Source organism: Pongo abelii, chromosome 16 (assembly GCF_028885655.2).
Source record: "Pongo abelii isolate AG06213 chromosome 16, NHGRI_mPonAbe1-v2.0_pri, whole genome shotgun sequence".
NCBI classification, from domain to species: Eukaryota; Metazoa; Chordata; class Mammalia; order Primates; family Hominidae; genus Pongo; species Pongo abelii.
In genome coordinates, this window is record NC_072001.2 from 102,736,990 (window position 1) to 102,755,237 (window position 18,248).

The 18,248-nt window shown below is 42.1% G+C and overlaps 1 protein-coding gene across 50 annotated transcripts in view; it reads left to right on the forward strand.

Moving 5' to 3' along the window:
• Window positions 1-6,872: 6,872 nt before the first annotated feature.
• The window catches only part of MEF2A (myocyte enhancer factor 2A), a 151,701-nt gene continuing 140,325 nt past the window's right edge, over window positions 6,873-18,248 (forward strand). For 15 of the 50 annotated variants that reach the window (XM_063715962.1, XM_063715978.1, XM_063715958.1 and 12 more), the window contains exon 1: window positions 6,961-7,469. The gene's annotated coding sequence lies outside the window, so the exon portion shown is untranslated. 50 annotated transcript variants of the gene reach the window in all.

The following is an 18,248-nucleotide window of genomic DNA, read 5'->3' on the forward strand; positions in this document are numbered from 1 at the left end:
ACAATTCTTACAGATATAAATCCTTGCTAGATCATGAGTTGCAATCTGGAACTGATTTGTGTTCTCTCTGTAGCCATCACAGAGAACTGACCGTTCTCTCTGTACAAGATCTTTAGGGACATCCAGACCCAGAATTGATCTAAATGGACATCTTAATAGGCATGGTAGAGTCTGATAATGCCTGGGATGCATTTCAAAAGAGATTATTGAAGCGTAACTAAAGGGTTCTTGGTAGGAGAGGTCAAGCCTTTAAAAGAAATTTTGAGACAAAAATACACAGGCAAAGAGAACAGTAGAGAGAGATCCTGATGGTTACATATGCAAGGGTTGATGTGGGTGGGATATCGGGAGATGTGTGAAATGCAGTCTCTCTTTGGATAGAATATAAAACATGAAAAGAAAATAAACTCAAGGTTTGGAATTACTGTAATTGACATGTGAATATATTGTTGCTTGTGGAGAGAATCACAAAGTCTGAATAAACTCTGTACAGGAGAAAAAATACAATATAACAAAATGACAACATATAATAGAAATTGACTTATTTGAAGTTCAATTGTGTAAAACATCCAGCTGTCAAAGATTCAATTTCTTATATTTTAAAAGTTTATTTAATCTTTAGGTAGGCTTCTACATGCAAGAATATAAACTGAGCAAAGAAAAGCTCTTTTATCTGCTTCTTTGAGAACCTGAATTCATCCTTTTCATCATCAGCCATTCAAGAATAAAAGCCCATGTGATATTAAAATAAGAAAAGTGAAAACACCCCTTCCAATACCTGAAAAGGGTGTAATGGGCCACATTATACATGTGTATGTGTCAGTTTCTGGTGTTTAGGAATAGCCGCATGGTGGACATGGAACCCTACGGCTTTGTGTAATAATTGCAAACATTTTATTATTTTCTGTCATTTTCCCCCTCAATTCAGAACACTGATCACCTAACACATTCATACTTATAAACATTTGCCAGTGGTCTTAATATTGCCCAAACTGAAGTTGAATTTACCATTGTAAAGCATCATAAAAATACTTTATACTGGATATATTAACTCCATATGAGGGTTAAAATTGGGGAATTGAGTAAAGCATAGAATACTAAAATATTTTGTCGCTTAATTTCTTTATCCTGAAATAATGTTAGACTTACCAAAAGTTTTAAAAATGCTGCAGAAAATTCATTGAATCTTCCATAAGGATAGTATGATTATCAAAATCAGGAAACTAACATTGATACAACACTATTATATATACTCATAGAATACAGACCTTACTCAGATTTCACCAGTTTTCCCATTTCTGTCTCTTTTCTGCACCAGGATCCAATCCAGAATCCCATTTTACATTTAGTAATCAGGTCTCCTTGATTTCCTCCAGTTTGCAACGGGTCCTCAGTCTTTTCTTGTCTTTCATGGTCTGGACATTTTAATGAACATTGGTCAGTTATTTTGTAAAATATCCCCGCAATTGCAGTTTGTCTGATGTTTTCTTATGGTTAAATTCAAGTTACACATTTTTAGCAAGAATACCAAAGAAGTGAGATGCCCATCTCACTGCATCATATGGTGGGGTACATGATGTTGATATACTTTATTACTGATGATGCTAGCCTTGTTCACTTGCTTAAGGTGGTGTCTGCTGGGTTTCTCTACTATAAAGTTACTATTTTTCTCTTCGTAATTAATAAATATCTTGTAGGAAACTACTTTGAGACTATGTAAATGTCCTGTTTCTCATCATCCTTTTACCCACTGCAACAATTATTAACAGTGGTGTCTGCCTAATGATGGCTTTGTATTGTCCTTATTCCTTGTACATTTTTTAGTTGGAATTCTTCGGTCAGGAAGATCTGTACCTTCTCTCCCATTTATTTATTCATTTAATTATTTATTCGTATCAGTACGGGCTCATGGATATTTATTTTATTCGTTTGACATGCCCCCATCATTTTTGAGCACTTCCTTGTTTTCTGGTACCATAAGTTCATCTTGCTTTTTTCTTGCCCCAGTCCTGAAATCAACCATTTCTCTAAGGAGCCATAGTTCCTTAGCCATAGTTTATTGTAAAACGGCACTTATTACAGATCTGGGTGTTTATCGTAGAACTTGCAATAGAAAAGGAGTGTACAATTTTCTCTCTCTGGCACACAGACATTAGGGATCTTAAAGCTGAAGAACTTTCCATGAACAGAACAAAGCAGATTCTGTTTTTATCTTTAGGTTTAATTAATAGTGTAGAATTTTGATTTTCTGAAATAGTTACAAGTCACTAGATCCTCGATGTAACAAGTAAGACATAGTTCTCTTCTATGTGGCATTTCTCAACAAGATACAAGTCTTTATACAAAGTTAAGTTTGGAGGGAGAATTTACTACTAATTTGGGGTAACAGATTAAAAACCTTCCATTTTTAATTATTTATACTCATACAAGACTGATATATAGAAATATGTATTAGATTTTTTTTTTAGATACTTTGCTTGGGTCACACCATACTTAAAAAATATCAACGTTGTGTACAAGCATTAGAGACAGAAGATTGAACATGGCATAGTCCCTGTCTTCAAGTGACTCACAAAACTCCTTCGAGGCTCATTTTACCCCAATCACTTATTTGCTCTAGTTTTCCCTGGTTCGGGTAAACTGACTTCTTTCCTCTATGAATCCATTCTTTTCCCTGACCACCTCCCTCTGGTCTTTCTTCTACTCCATAAGTCATTTCCCTTTTTCTTCAGCCCATATACCTCAACTTCAAAAATCTGCTTAGATTTTTCCTGCTGGCCAGGCACGGTGGGTCATGCCTGTAATCCCAGCACTCTGGGAGGCCGAGGCAGACATGTCACCTGATGTCAGGAGTTCGAGACCAGCCTGGCAAACATGGCAAAACCCTGTCTGTACTAAAAATATAAAAATTAGCTGGGCGTGGTGGCAGGTGCCTGTAATCCCAGCTACTCTGGAGGCTGAGGCAGGAGAATTGCTTGACCCCAGAGGCAGGGGTTGCAGTGAGCCAAGATCACGTGATGCACTCCAGCCTGGGGACAGCATGAGACTCATCTCAAAAAAAAAAATTGTTTTTTCCTCCTCCAAGAAGTCACCTGCTAACATATGCAGTCTCATCTGGTTGTATCTTTCTCCAGCTCCTGAGGCTAAGGAGATATTGTCCCACAGGCATCTCAAATTCAACACAAGCATAATGGAACTCATCCTATTTCTTTCTGTCCAGCCCCAGCTCCTTCCATCTTGTCTTCCTCCAGTGTTCTCCACTTAAATAATGCTTCTACTGTCCACCCAGGAGCCTAAACAAGAAACCTGGTGGGGACAACTGGGATTTCTTGACTCCCCCTAAGCCCTGGTTCAAAGGTCAGCAAGCCAGTGAGTTGTGACTTCTAAACAGCTTTCTATTTTGCCCCTGCTTTCTCATTTGAATCAGGAAACTGCCTTCATTCAGGTCCTCTTTCTTATCTCAGGTAGCATCGGCATCAAATAGGTCCCCTGAGAAGTAGACTCCCAAAGATTCTGGTGAAGGTAGAGTGTTTGGAAGGTGATCCCAGGAAGTGAGAGAGGGGAAAGGAGAAGAAGTAACACAAGTGTGCAAATGGGTAGGTCACCACTGCTGTCAGTGGGTGCCCAATCTACTGGGACATCCCATCCCTCCACAAGAGACTTGGGGGAGCATGCCTCAAAAATGTCTTCCAGAGTTTTGAGGAAGCTGGGATATTTATCTACCAAGACCAGCCCTCTAAGCTAGAGCATGTTCTCAAACACAGACACACAGGAAGTCATCAGCACGTGTGGGAACTTTGTGGAGCTCTTTGGAGACGAGGGCGGGAGGGGGTCTGACAACATCAGTACCTCCTAACTGGTTGTCTTGCCTCCAGGCTTGCTCTCCCCACCAACCACTACTCCCTAAGCAATCTTTCTAAAATGCCAAATAGCTCAAGCTCCTCACCTGCTTAAAATCTGTCAGGGGTTCAGAATAAAATCCAAATGGTTTGATCTTGACATGTTAATGATCTGCACCATCTCACTCCCAACTACTCTTTTAGCTGCTTCCCAGCACTCAATGCAGACTCCAGGCACACTGTGCTAGCTGTCGGGTCTCAGAGCCACACTCGAGGTCCCCCCACACAGCAGTCCCTCTGCCTAAAGTCTGCTCATAAATATTTAAGAAACATTTATTTGATTTTCTAGGACATTCCAGGCGCTGTGCTAGACACAGTGAATACAATAAAGAATAAGTTACAGTTTTAGTCTTCAAGGAGCTCACTCTCTAAAGGGAGGAAACAGACATACAAAAAGAAATACACTATACGTTGAGTAAAACCGCATATTAGAGAAAAATGATGCCTAAGTGGAGACTTGATGGATTGACTTGATGCACAGTTTACCCTGCAGACAGGAGGAAACAGGACGGTGTGTACAGAGAAGCGTCTCAAATTTCTGAATGGAGAAAGTGGGGTGTCAGGAAGGAAGAAGTGAGGGAGAAACTGGCCAAGTCGTCAGGGGTTCCTTTGGCTTCTAGGCAGCTTGAGCATTATTCTTCTCATCAAGACACAGTGACGGCCCTTTTTTCATCCTACCAGGAGGTTTTCCAGATTCACTGTGGGCATTACCTCCTCTAAGAAGCCTATCCTAATTCTTGTCCCTCCTTAGACACTCATCATCTGTGCTCTTCCCGCACCCTAGGAAACCCCTCATGATGGATTGTGTTTTAAGGTGTATCCTCCCCACGGCCTGCCAGCCCCTTTGAAGAAAGGGCTGCTCCTTCTCACCTCTGTATCTCAGTGCCTGGCCCAGTGCACAGCCCCTGCAGCTCAGAAACATCTGGACCCCTGAATGCCTTTAAGGAGGCCAGAGGGGAAGGACTGACAGATGCTGCTCCTCAGTTCCCTCCAAGCCAGTGGCACACGTAAGTGCTTGGCACAGGGTCTTTCTGAGCGCTCGAAGTTGCTAGAGACACTAGACTTCAGGTATAGGTTTTCAACAGCTGAAACAGAGGCTGTGGCAATTTCCTAAAATTGGTTGCTTTAACTACAAATAACAGTGACTGTGCTCTGCTAATAGCTGCGCTCCACAATTCTTAAACTTAGCCTTCCTCCTTTCCTTCTCTCCTTCCTTTCCTTCCTTCCTTCTTACCACTGCCTGCAATTCTCAGACAAGGGCTTTCACATACAGAATGGTGGGGACAGAGGTGCTCTTTAAGGTGATGCAAACTCTTCTCATTTCTGCTTTGGCTGGACTCATAGTCGAGTTCTCTGCTTGACATTTTGAGGGTAACAATAGCATTGGAATGGGTAACGGGTGGGAGTCTGAGCTGAGTCTTCTGTGCCTCAGGAGGCTCAACTTCTGGAAAGGGGGGAGCTGGAGTGGAGCAATAAGGGTGAAAACATCTTTTGGAACAGTCTGTTTTCATTGCCTCTTCTTCCAGGGTGACAGCAGGTGGCAAGGAGGGGGCCACTGATCACTGTGCCCCCACTCCAGACCCTAAGCTTTAAAGGATAAGTATCAAACTCTTCTTGTCCTCTTGGAGCAGAAGAGCCAAATCCAGCTGGCTCTGCAGCTTCTGGCAGGTTAAAAAGCATGCATTTCCACATGACTTGCTGATTTACACCACATTTTGACATGTTTTAAAAACCTCCCTGCAGTTCCTTTTGCTGGCTCCCCTGAACGCTGGTGTTGTGGAGCTCTGAGCAGAGCTCCAGGTTTATTTTCTGGCGTCTGCTGTCTATGTGCCGCCTTTGTTTTGGGCTCTCCCCAGCACATTGCCCCGTTGTCCTTGAGGGAGGAAGCCAGCCAGTCTCTGGCTTCCTTTGTAACTTCCCAGTTCCTCCGCTCACAGCTTCTGCTCATCTGCTCACCCACCGCAACCACTTTGTTTTAAGTGCTGTGGGATTGAATTTCTCATCTTCAAATGCAAACAACCATTTGGCTTCGTGTCCATTACACAGGCACCTCTGGGGGCACATGCAGGCACTGTGGCCCCGAAAAACTCTTCAGAGGTGAGCGGCTTTCAGGATGAGAGGGCCAACAATGGCTCATCTCCTAAAGACCTCGCTAAACAAAATCAGTAGCCCCAGAAAACACAACAGCTGTCCCAAGCCTATGCCCTTTGCACCTATCTCAGAAAAGGCAGCATGCAGAGTGGTCAGGAGTTCAAGTCCTCAGGGCCCTACTCTGAAGCTGTGACCCTGACAGGTCACTTTAGCGCTCAGCTTCCCTTTCCTCATCTGCAAAATGGGAATAGACACTGAATCTGCTTCATGGGGCCTTGTAAGTATTACATAAGCTGTCATATGCAAAATGCCCATCACATAGTGTACCGCCCCAGGCATCCTAGCAACTATTAAGTCACGATAAGGAGGTTGCTACTGTCCTGGGACCTGGGGAGCTCGGCTGGCCAGTCCGAAAGGGCCTTCTCGCCCTCGAGACCCCTTCAAGTCCCTTTCTCTCCGGGCCCGGGTCCCAGAGTCCTCTTGTGCTTGCTCCTGAGGGTGACCTGCCCGTGCCCCGGGGCGAGCACAGGTGCGGCCCTGACCACAATGCGGGCGTGGCGAGCCGACATCTGGGGAGGCCGACGGCGCCTCGAGGGAGGGAGGGAGGGAGGGGCCTGGCCCGGGCGTCCCGAAGGACCCGCCTGGCACCAGACTCCGGGCGGCAGCCGGCCTCGCGCCCCGCCCCCGCCCCCGGAGCCCCGCCCCGTCCCGTCGCGCCGCCCCGCCCCGCTCCGCTCAGCAGCCTCGCCGCCCCGCCACCAGGGTTGGCTGCCCTGCGGGCCACGCGCGGCGATTTGCCACGCGCCGCGTCACCGGGCCGCTCCCGGCTTGGGCTCCCGGGGGCCGGTCAGGGAGGTGGCGGCGGCTGAGCGGCGGAGCGGGGGCGGCAGGGCGCGACGCCGCCGGGCCGCCCCGCCCTGGGAGGCGCCCGGGCCCTCATCAAGTGACCAGTATCCCTTCCAGGAGAACACGGTCCTTCAGAGGAAAGCGAGCTCCAACCCGCGGCCCCGGCGCCAAGCCGCCGTCATCTCCTTCCTGTGCCGGGTGATCGTCTCCTCACCCTCCCGGAAAAACATAGTCCGCCCCCACGTCCTTGTGGAATAGCGCCCGCTTCCAAGCACCGTGACTCTCTTTGCCCTACCCTTCTCTTTCCCATTCCAATTACTCTAGAGCCCACCGAGAGGATAATTCAGCCCTGAAAAGAAACTGATGGGGAGAAGCGAGGAAGGGAACCCAAGAGGGAGGGGAGGCAGGGCTGCGGAGGGACACCGAGGCGGCGGACGTAGTGCGCACGCGCAGCACAGAACGAGTTCCGGTCCGGCCGGGGCTTGTCTCCTAAAAATAGCCCCGGTGTGGGGATCCGTGCGCGGATGTCCCGGCGAGTCCCGGGCTGAAAGAGGCGGCTCCGGGCGGCGCGGAGCGCTGGTGGCGGGCCCGGGCTGCGGCGTGTGCGCGCCCGCCAGCTGCTCCGGAGACACGGTGAGGGCCGCGGGCAGCGGGGCTCAGTCCGCGGCGCCGGCAGTGCTGGAGGGGGGCGGCGTCTCGCTTAGGGGGCCGAGTAGGGGTTGGGGTGGGGGTGCTGGGGCGGGGGACGGCGCGGCCGAGAGGGTCGCCCGGGGGGCTCCGGGGACCCCTGGACGAGGCCGTGTCCAGCTTGGAGGGGGCCAGGGTCGCGTTCGCGCATCGGCGGGGCGGGTAGGGTGCTGGGAGGCGGCGAGGGGTGGTTGGGTCGGGGTCGGCGCTGAGGAGCTAGGCGCCCGGGGAGGTGGGGGCGGGGTGCCCTGAGGGCGGGCCGGGGGGCTGGATGGGGCTCGGCTGGGCGGGCCGAGGGGAGCTCCGTCGCGCGAGCTGGTGGCGAGCAGCCTCCCCGGGCGCGCACCGCTTGGGGCCGGGGGGCGGTGGTGGACGTCGCCTCCTTGAAAGTTGAAGGAGTTCTGTGGAGACCCCGGAGCTTCTCCGGGGTGGTGCGCTCCGAGGGCCCTCTCCTTCCCCTTTTTCCTCCAAGTCCGGGGGTCTCCCCGAAGGGATTAGCCCCAAGTGCGGGGGGTCTTCTGCCCTGTTGGACTTGAAGAAGTTCCCCCACTTCTGCTTTGGGAGGAGATTGGTCTAACGGGGCGAAACGCTTAGGTACGAATTCTGTGAGTGTGTAGATGTCAGTGGCGGGGTCGGTGTTTGGGGCGGACACCTGCGGTTGCGGACGCCCGATCGTGCGGGGAGACATCGTGGGGACAGAGGGGCTGCACAGGGAACCGCTGGCTGTCCCCCTGCCATCCGGCTAGATCCCAGCACGCAGAAAATATTTTTTTGTGTGAGAAACTTTGCTTTTTGGCTCGATTTCATGCCTTTGAGCAGTGAGGGTTAAAGTAAGTGAGATAGTGCAAACAAGTTTGGAAAAGGTGAGCAATCCTGAATAAGAAAACAGTTTTTCTTTAAAAGCGTAACTATAGAATTGTTGCTCACATCCGAAATAGATTCCTGAGCTGTGAAGCGAGCCTCCTGTTATGGTCCAGCAGGGAACCGTGTGAAGCTTGAATATAACAGTGTTAACCTGCGTTTTAGTTTACAGTGAGATTGGGATTCCAATAAATGCCCTATTAGAAAGGCCTGCTGTGATGTGTTAACAATAGCATATGTATTTTTAAACAAACATTGTCTTAACATTTTTTCGGGTTTTTAGCACAGTATGTTTCCCTTGTGTCTTGTATCATCTATTACCGTATGAAGAGGAGGTTTTCTAAAGCTGTAATTGCGTGTACATTACCCAAGAGTACTTTCCCTTTAAGAATCCAGCTGTGTTGTTTTGGCAACTGCTAAGTACTCTAGTTGTCAGTTTTAAAATCTGTGTTACCTTGGCAGTTCTTGAACAGTCTGTGGAAAAGGTAAACAAAATAGTTCTTTTTTAAACATACAAAAATGACATTTCTTTTAATATGAATTTAGGAAGTGTGGATAAAAATGACTGCATTGTGTCTTTATGGCTTTTGTATGTACAGTGTGTGTGTGTGTGTATGTATTTTTGGAGAGCTCAGTCTCTATTTCTTTTTCTGTAAATTACAACTTTTGTTTTAGGGAGTCAAGAGTTTTCACTAAAGCAGATGCCGATTTAGATTAGTTTATATTAAATGTCATAAACACACACTTGTATATCATAAAACATTAAGATCAGTATTTGTTATATATGGTGATGCATTAATTGACAATAGAATCACCTTTATTTTAATTCTCAGTGAGCATTGTTGCAAAAAGTTGTGATAATGGTGTTACAATAATCCAAAGTACTCTGAAGAGCTAAAACTGGTGATTTGAATGTTTGTAGACTCTAGATTAACAGTTTTGTTGAAGAGTGTGGTTCCAGTAGCTACTTAGTGAAAACAGTGACTGTGAAGTAATGGTGACCTCTCTAAACGCAATTATTTGCTTACCTATTTCCTTTAATTCACACTATGGTTATATATAAAATTGTGGTTTGATTTCATATTAGAAGGAAAGTGTTAAAATTACACTTTGCTTGCCTTCAAAAGTTTTTTAAAAAATTAAATTCTGGGGGGTGTTCAGTGGAAGGAAAATAGCTTATTGAGGCCCAGAAATAATTGTAATGTCACCATGTTGAATTATGGTTTGAGAATAATTTCCTTCTGTATTCTTAGATTTGTTTTCATATGGGTATGTGTGACAAAGTTTTTTTTGTAAATGCAGTTGGAAATAATCTCTTAAAAATGTTAAGTTGTTTCAAATGGTGGTGTTATGTTTTTCAAAGCAATTTCATTACAATTTGCCTTTTCCATCATTCATTGTGGGTTAATATTAATTTTATTAATATTCCAGCAATAGTAGTGTCATCCATTAATTGGCTACCAAAAAGAGGAATATTGAATTATATTCTGAGAGTGGTTAAGAAATTATGGAAATGTTTATTAGAATATGATTTTGGAGTTTGAAATAGTCTAGTTAAATCTTTTCAGTAGATTTGTGTTCTGATTTAGGAGGAAGAAGCTATGAACAAATTTGTTACTGAAAAGCAGCATACTTGTCAGTTTGGAAAACCATCTTTTTTCCTCCCTTTGCTGCTTTTAGTCTGGCAAGAAGAATGTAGTGTAATATACGATGATGATGGGCCTGGATTTGGGGGCATTTCTAATTTCACATATTCTGTATTGTCATCAGACCATGCCCCGGTTACTCATGGTACATATGAATGTTTCAAAGTCTAGCTGAAGTTTTCTTTTATGCGATGACACTATGAGAAAACCATTTGTGGACCGAAAATGATCACTATTTCTTTTTTCTAGATAAGAAAGAAAATCTGTGGAGTCTTAGTTAATGGAGAAGTGAGTGCCTTCTCTCCTAATGTTTAAATAATAAGTGTAAATATGGAAATCAGATCACCCTTTAAGCTGGATAACCTCGTGCAAGAGAATGCTTTTAACATGCTGATTTGTAAGCCCCAGTAAAGGAAGGCTGCTTGACTCTGTAGTCAGATCTTGATTCAGATCCAGCTCCACTGCTGACAAAGTTGAGATATCTCCTGTAAAATGAGATAGAATTACACTACTTGCCCCGTGTTGGAATTAAATGAGATAGTGAGTGTAAAAGTTCTAGCACACTGCCTGAAGCTTAATGTGCAAAAATGCATATTGCCTAATCTCCCTGCATCCCTTCTGGCTTTTATTTTTTCTTTCCTCTGAAGATTATATAGGTACCCTGCGCTGTACCCATACGTTTAGTGTTTGTGACCAAAAGGATTTCGTATAATGTGTCAATAGAGAATGCTTAATTTGTTTTGGATAAAATATCCCAGCATCTTAAATTCATTGTCAGATTATACATAAAACGCTTAATTGGCTGTTTTAAAACGTTAGAATTTTGATCTTCAACCATAGTTTGTTTCTAATCTCCATAATCTCCCCAAATATTTTTCTGAAGATTCAAGTTAAATATAAATAGTTTCCCAATCTTCAGTGAATTCTGTCTTTTAGGGATTGTCTGTGGGAGTGGTCTCTAAGATACGGTATTTAAAATTTAAAGTTAGAAGAATACTTCTGTAATCTACCTTGAATAGGTATTTTAAAATAGCTTAATTTCTGAAGAAAAGTTTTTAAATATTTTAATATTGAAGGTGATTTTAATATTTTAAAATAACTTTTCTTTAGTAGTTAATCTGTAGTTTTTTAATACTTTTATTTGGTGTGAAATTAATGATTTTCTTGTGTATAGTTTATCTGTGTGCCTTATAATAAATGGACCTTGTGTCCAGTTTATTATAATTAAGAGTGTAAATCCATTTGTTAATTAGTGAATCTTACACATAGCACACGATATAGGTTGGTACTTATTTAATAAGTACTAAATTTTTATCTAGATGCTTTATACTTTAATAATATTTATATTTACTGAATTTAATTGATATTTACTGAATTTAATATTTTAATTATATTAATTATCTTAGTCGAGATGAAATCATAAGCATATGAGTTAAAAATATTAGCTCCTTTGTGAGGTGGAATACCATATTTAAACATTGGTGTATGAAGGCAGGTAATTTACTTCATCATTATTTTAACAAGTGATGTTGATAAAAGCCAGAGGAACAAATATGGGTGAAAAACATATTAATTAATCAAACTTCTGGTAAATACCAACCCGGGCATGTCTTTTTATGGTTGTCTTGAATTAATACTAATTTTACTTCCTTACACAAAAATATAAACTTCAAAAACAAAAAGAAACAAGAAAACATAAAAACAAAACAAAGCAAAAACAAAATAAAACAAAAACCTTTAATATATAGACTTAAAAAATTTCTCACCATTATTAAAATTATATGCTTGAGAAATGTTTTCAGTAGTGGTCAGTAAGTTTATACTGCATGAGCTGGACGTTTTTACTTTGTTACTTGCGTGACCAGCAGCATGCATGTGCAGGTTGACTTGGATTCATTTGAGGCATGATTTGTGACATTTGGAACAATAGGCTGCTTCCCATTCGACCTGGTAAGAGAAATTGTAACTTTTGGGCTTAATAAAACAAGCTGCTCTTGCATTGACTAATAACTATATTTGCCTATTTCACCTCTCATCCTCATCCTTAGCTGTCCATCTTCTACATAGAAATTGGAATTATATTTCTAAAATTCAGATCTATATGTTATTTCTTCTTAAAGGAAAAAAAAACAACTTTTGAAGGCATATGAGATCAATAGAGTGGCAGTAATGTAAGGGATAGAAGATTGGCCTGTAAAATCAGACTTCCTGGCTGGGCGCAGTGGCTCATGCCTGTAATCCCAGAACTTTGGGAGGTGGAGGTGGGCAGATCACCTGAGGTCAGGAGTTCGAGACCAACCTGGCCAACATGGTGAAACCTCTTCTCTATCATCAGGAGTTCGAGACCAACCTGGCCAACATGGTGAAACCCCGTCTCTACTAAAAATACAAAAATTAGCCGGGCATAGTGGCTCACACCTGTAATCCCAGCCACTCTGGAGGCTTAGGCACGAGAATCGCTTGAACCCAGGAGGCGGAGGTTGCAGTGAGCCGAGATCGTGCCACTGCACTCCAGCCTGGGTGACAAAATGAGACTCCATCTCCAAAAAAAAAAACAACAACAACAGACTTCCCATCCTAAGTTAAAATACCTACTGTTCTTACTGTGTTCTTATTTAGTTACTTACACTTTGTGTTCTTTGTGTTCTTATTTAGTTACGTACCCTTTGTGTTCTTTGGCAAGTTCTTAAGATTTTTGAGGCTTAGTGTATAAAATAGTAATTATAACATTATTTCATACAGTTTTTGAGAGGATTAGATGAGGTGTGTATTATAAAGTGCAGTGCCTGGTATATAACCTGCATTAATTTTCCTCCTAACCATTACCGTCACTACTACTACTGCTATTGCTGTTAATCATGGCGCACTTGATAATATGATTCCATCGTGTCTTTTGAGGCTCATTTTCAGCCATCACCTTTCAGTTTCTATGCCCTAGTCAAAGCCAACTATTAGCGCTAATCTGAAGAGGCCACGTGTTTTCATACTGATGACTACTACTTTTATTTCTCCAGCCCAGACTTCTCTTGAGTTTGATATTCACTTGGAAGTCTAGTTGGAATCTCAAATATAATATAAATGATATGGCTAAAATATAGCTATTTTTTCCCTCTCCCCCAGCCTTCTTCCTACCCCTAAACCCTGGTGTCTCTGCTGGCATTCCCCATATCCATAAATGGCAGTACCCAAGCCAAAAACTTAAGGTATTATTCTTGATTCTTTCCATTTCTCTTAAGTCCAATCCATCCCCACGTCCTGTTGCACCTTCACAGTTTGTCTTGAGCAGTCCACTGCTCTTAGTCTTCGTTGCCACCTCTTTATTTGAAGCCGTCATTCTCTTGCATGAAGTACTGCAGTAATTTTCTAAGTGGGCTTCTTCTTTCTCTTCTTGCTCCACAGAAGTTTTTTTTTTTCCTTCACACAGAAGCCTGAGAATCATTTTAAGAGCCTCCATTGGATCATATCATTTCTCTGCTTAAAATCTTCTGGTGACTTGTCACTCCTCTCAAAATCAAGTCCTCCGTTCTGTGCTCTCAGTGGCCCTGAATGATCTTTTTCTCCTTCTCATCATTCTCCCTTCTTCACTGCATGCCAGCCACCGGGGCCTCCCAGTGTTTCCTCAACCCGTCATTCTCCCTCCTTCACTGCATGCCAGCCACCAGGGCCTCTCAGTGTTTCTTCAACCCGTCATTCTCCCCCTCATTCACTGCATGCCAGCCACCAGGGCCTCTCAGTGTTTCTTCAACCCGTCATTCTCCCTCCTTCACTGCATGCCAGCCACCAGGGCCTCTCAGTGTTTCTTCAACCCTCTGCACCCTTTCTTTTTGTAGGGCCTTTTGCACCTTTTGTACTCCCTCCTTGGGATATTCTTCAAATGTCTGGCTTGGCCAAACACTTTGGCCCAAATCTCACTTCTCACTCAGAGGCCTAATCTGACCATCCTATTTAATGTTGCAGTCTGTCATTTTACTCTCTTACACAGATTATTTCCTTCAAGACAATTGTAATTTGTGTATACCTGGTTTGTTTAGTTATTGCTTATTTATGGTATTTGTCCATTACCTGAATATAAACTCCATGAAGGCAGAGGCCTTGTACATCTTACTCTTAGCTGTATCCCCAGGCATAGCATGCTGCCTGGCGTTTGGAAGATAGTAAATATTTGATGCTTCTGTATCTTTGTGTTTTTGCCAATGATTGGAATGCTCTCTTGCACACATAGTAATAGTTATTGAACTACTTATCCTTTAAGTCTTAGCTCAGATGTCGTCTGTGATACCAGTTTTAATCTCCTAGACAAAAGTTTTTTGCTCTTGCTCTTGTGTGCTTCTAAAGCCCATGATACATGCACTATTTGTAAAGTAAATCCCATGTTAGGTATTTAGAATATTATAATTGATGTCACTCTCTTCTATTAGGCTGAGTTGCTATGTCAAGGACCAGCTGGCTCTTCTGTGTGCTCAGTATCTACCAACCAACTATCATAGTAGATATAGTGAATTCTCAGTAAACGTTGAATTGAGTAGAAGTTGTCCTAATCAACGGAAATAACCAACCGCAGACCAGTTTTCCCAAATCACACTTTAAAAATCATAAAGGTACTTTCCAGATTATAATCTTACTTTATGTGTTTTCTATTAACATATGGTCATTATTCTAAGGGCAGGAATTTGAGAGCTGTGGAGCACAAGGGGCATTTCCTCAGATTCTATTTTGATTTCTTGCCGGGCACTGAGTAGCCATCTTGTCTGAGGGAAGTATTTCCAGTTTGAAATGCATATCTCTGTTGTTCCTTACTAACCAACATCCCTTCTGGCCCTATTCCTTCCCTCTAGCTTATCCAGCTAATTTCGTATGTTTATAGAAAAGCTCCAAGTTGAGGGAGGAACCTTATGGAAATTAACACAGTATACATGAAATACATGACTAATTCAGCTGTATTGCCAATGAAAATACATCAAAGAACTTTTGTGGCCAACATTAGGAACCCAGCCACCATTTGTAATAGTGAAAGTCATTCCCCATTCTAAATAGCTGACTTACAAATAGGCTTTTGGAACATATCCCATTTGTAAATTGGGGACACCTTTGGCAAAATGTTTATTTTGATACTGAAAACCTTTTTATTAATGGTGTTAAAGCTAATTGATGATATGGATTACAAAGAGAAAGGGAGAGAAGAATCTAGGAGTTAAGATTTTGTTTTTGTTTTCTTTCAGAAATGACTTAATTTCCACAAAGTGAAGTTTTAGGGTTGACAGATTTTTTTTAAAATTTATTTCTGAAAAAAAATCAAACCTAGAGAAAAGTTACAAGAATAGTACAATGAACTCCCATTTATATCTGCCGCAGATTCACCAGTTGTTAACATGTACCACATTTGCTTTGTCATTCTTGCTCTCTTTTTATATTTGCAGAGTGGGTACAAAGTCTGGAAACAGAGATTATTATTTTATTTACGGTTTGAAACTCCTTGATTACATCTTCTGCCTAGAGCAGCTATTACCAGCCTTTTTGACACCAGGGACCAGTTTTGTGGAAGACAATTTTTCCATGAATGGTTGGGGGAGGGGATGGTTTCAAAATGATTCAAGCACATTACATTTATTGTACACTTTATTTTCTATTAGTATTACATTGTTATATGTGATGAAATACTTATACAACTCACCATAATGTAGAATCAGTGGGAGCCCAGAGCTTGTTTTCCTGCTACTAGAGGGTCCCATCTTGGGGTGATGGGAGACAGTGACTGATGATCTCATCAAGCATTACATTCTCATAAGGAGTGCACAGCCTAGATCCTTTGCATGTGTGGTTCACAGTGGGGTTTGTGCTTCTGTGATAGTTGAGTGTTGCCGTTGATCTGACAGGTGGTGGAGCTCAGGTGGTAATGCAAGCGATGGGGAGCAGCTGTAAATACAGATGAGGGTTCACTCGCTGGCCTGCCACTCATCTCTTGCTGTGTGGCCCCATTCCTTACAGGCCATGGACTGGTACTGATCTGTGGCCCCGGTGTGGGGACCTCTGGTCTAGAGTATATCAAGGATGCAAGTTTATTTAGTTAAAGTCAGTGGCAAAACATCACAGGTATGATTAAATTCAGGTTATATACAGGCATAGATGGCAATGCTATGTTAATGCACTGTGTACATTTCTAACAAGGAAACCTGATATGTTATCATTAACATATCAGGTATTGTTATGTAATATCAAGAATCCACTGTGTGGATCTTTTTCCTCATCTCCTTTTTTTCTCTTTTTTGTTCTCTTCCTATTAAAATTATTTTTATTGTTGAACCATTTGAGAGGAGGTTGCACACATCAAGTTCCCTTACCCCTAAATGCTTCAACTGATATCTCCTAATAAGGGCATATTCTTACATTAGTATGGAGGATTCAAGAAATTTAATATTGATCTTATTGTTTAATGTACAGTTCATGTTGAAATGTCTCCCGTAGTGTCAATAATATCCTTTAATATTTTTCCCATTCCAATATTATACAATGCATTTTAATTATATCTCTTGTATTGTTTAATCTGAAACAGTTCTTCAGCCTTTTTAATTTTGGGGTTTTGTAGAGTACAGACCCTTTGTTTTGTAGGATGTCCATCGGTTTGGATTTGTCCAGTTGCTTCTTTGTAATTAGATTCAGGTTTTGCATTTTTGGCAAAAATCCCATGTAAGTGATGGTATATCCTCAGTGCATCACATCATGAGGCAGTATGGTGTCATTTTGACCATGTTGTTGATGTTTATTTGGACCACTTAGTTAAGGTTTTACCTGCTAGTTTTCTCTATTACAAAAGGTATCATAGTCCCCTTTGTTATTACTGAGTAATCTGTTGGAGACACTTGGAGACTGAAAATTTCCTCCTCCAAACGCTTACAGAATGGTTTTAGCATTCATTGATTACTCTTGCCTGAATCACTTATTACACAGAATTGCAAAATAGTGTTTTTCTAACCATTGTTCCCTCTCCATTTATTAGTGGGCATTCTAGTCTGTTTTAAAGAAGACCTTGTCCTATTCATTTTGATATCAATATGATATAATAGATTCTTTTTTATTAAGTAGGTTGTTTTCTATTACCTGCCAGTATTCATTTTGATGTTCCAAATTAACCCACATTTGGTTAGTGGAAACTTCTTCACGTTAACTCATTGGTTGTTTTAGCATGCCCCCATCATTGGTTGAGCACTTTCTTGCATTCTGGACCAGTAAGATATTCCAGGCTCATCTTATGGTCATCTCCTGCTGTTGTCCTGGAATCAGTCATTACATTATTTCAAGTTTTCCTTTATTGGGTGAGAGTATTTAGAAACCAGAAACCAGGCAGCAGGTATGCTGTTGATAGTGGAGTTTCATTGTTTTAGAGCCCTTTTGGCTTATTAAGCTAAGAAATTTTGAATTTATGCTGATTCGTCAGGCAGTAGTTTGTAATTTCTCTTTATAGTCCGAAAACTCCTAGGAGAAAACCGTTTTCTTTGAAAATGTTAACAATTTAAATAAATACTTTCACCAAATTCTTCTATTTAATTCTACAGTGGTTGGGTCTTGTTTTCCAAAACATATTTTAAAACAGGAGTATGAATCCTGTTTTATATCTTTTACTTACTCAGTGAATATGTTCATAGTGTCTTGAGCGTGGTTGATTTGTCTTGAACAAGGTTGTTGTTTATAATGTATAATTATAATAATAACCCAATATTATTTTTATTACTTTTATATGATAATGAACTACTCCTGTATTTGTTATAATATTTTAGTTAATTTTATGGAAACCTTTCTTTTAAGTGAAGTGTTGATTTTACATATTTTGTTTTGATAACTGTTATTCTAGAAGAAACATAAACTTTAGTTTTTTTTTTTTTTTTTTTGAGATGGAATCTTGCTCTGTCACCCAGGCTGGAGTGCAGTGGTGCAATCTTGGCTCACTGCAAGCTCCGCCTCCCAGGTTCACGCCATTCTCCTGCCTCAGCCTCCCGAGTAGCTGAGACTACAGGCGCCTGCCCCCACGACTGGATAATTTTTTTTCTTTGTATTTTTTAGTAGAGACGGGTTTCACCCTGTTAGCCAGGATGGTCTCGATCTCCTGACCTCGTGATCCACCCACCTCGGCCTCCCAAAGTGCTGGGATTACAGGCGTGAGCCACCACGCCTGGCCATAAACTTTAGTTTTTAATTTAAAAAATTTAAAAGCCTAATTCCTGAA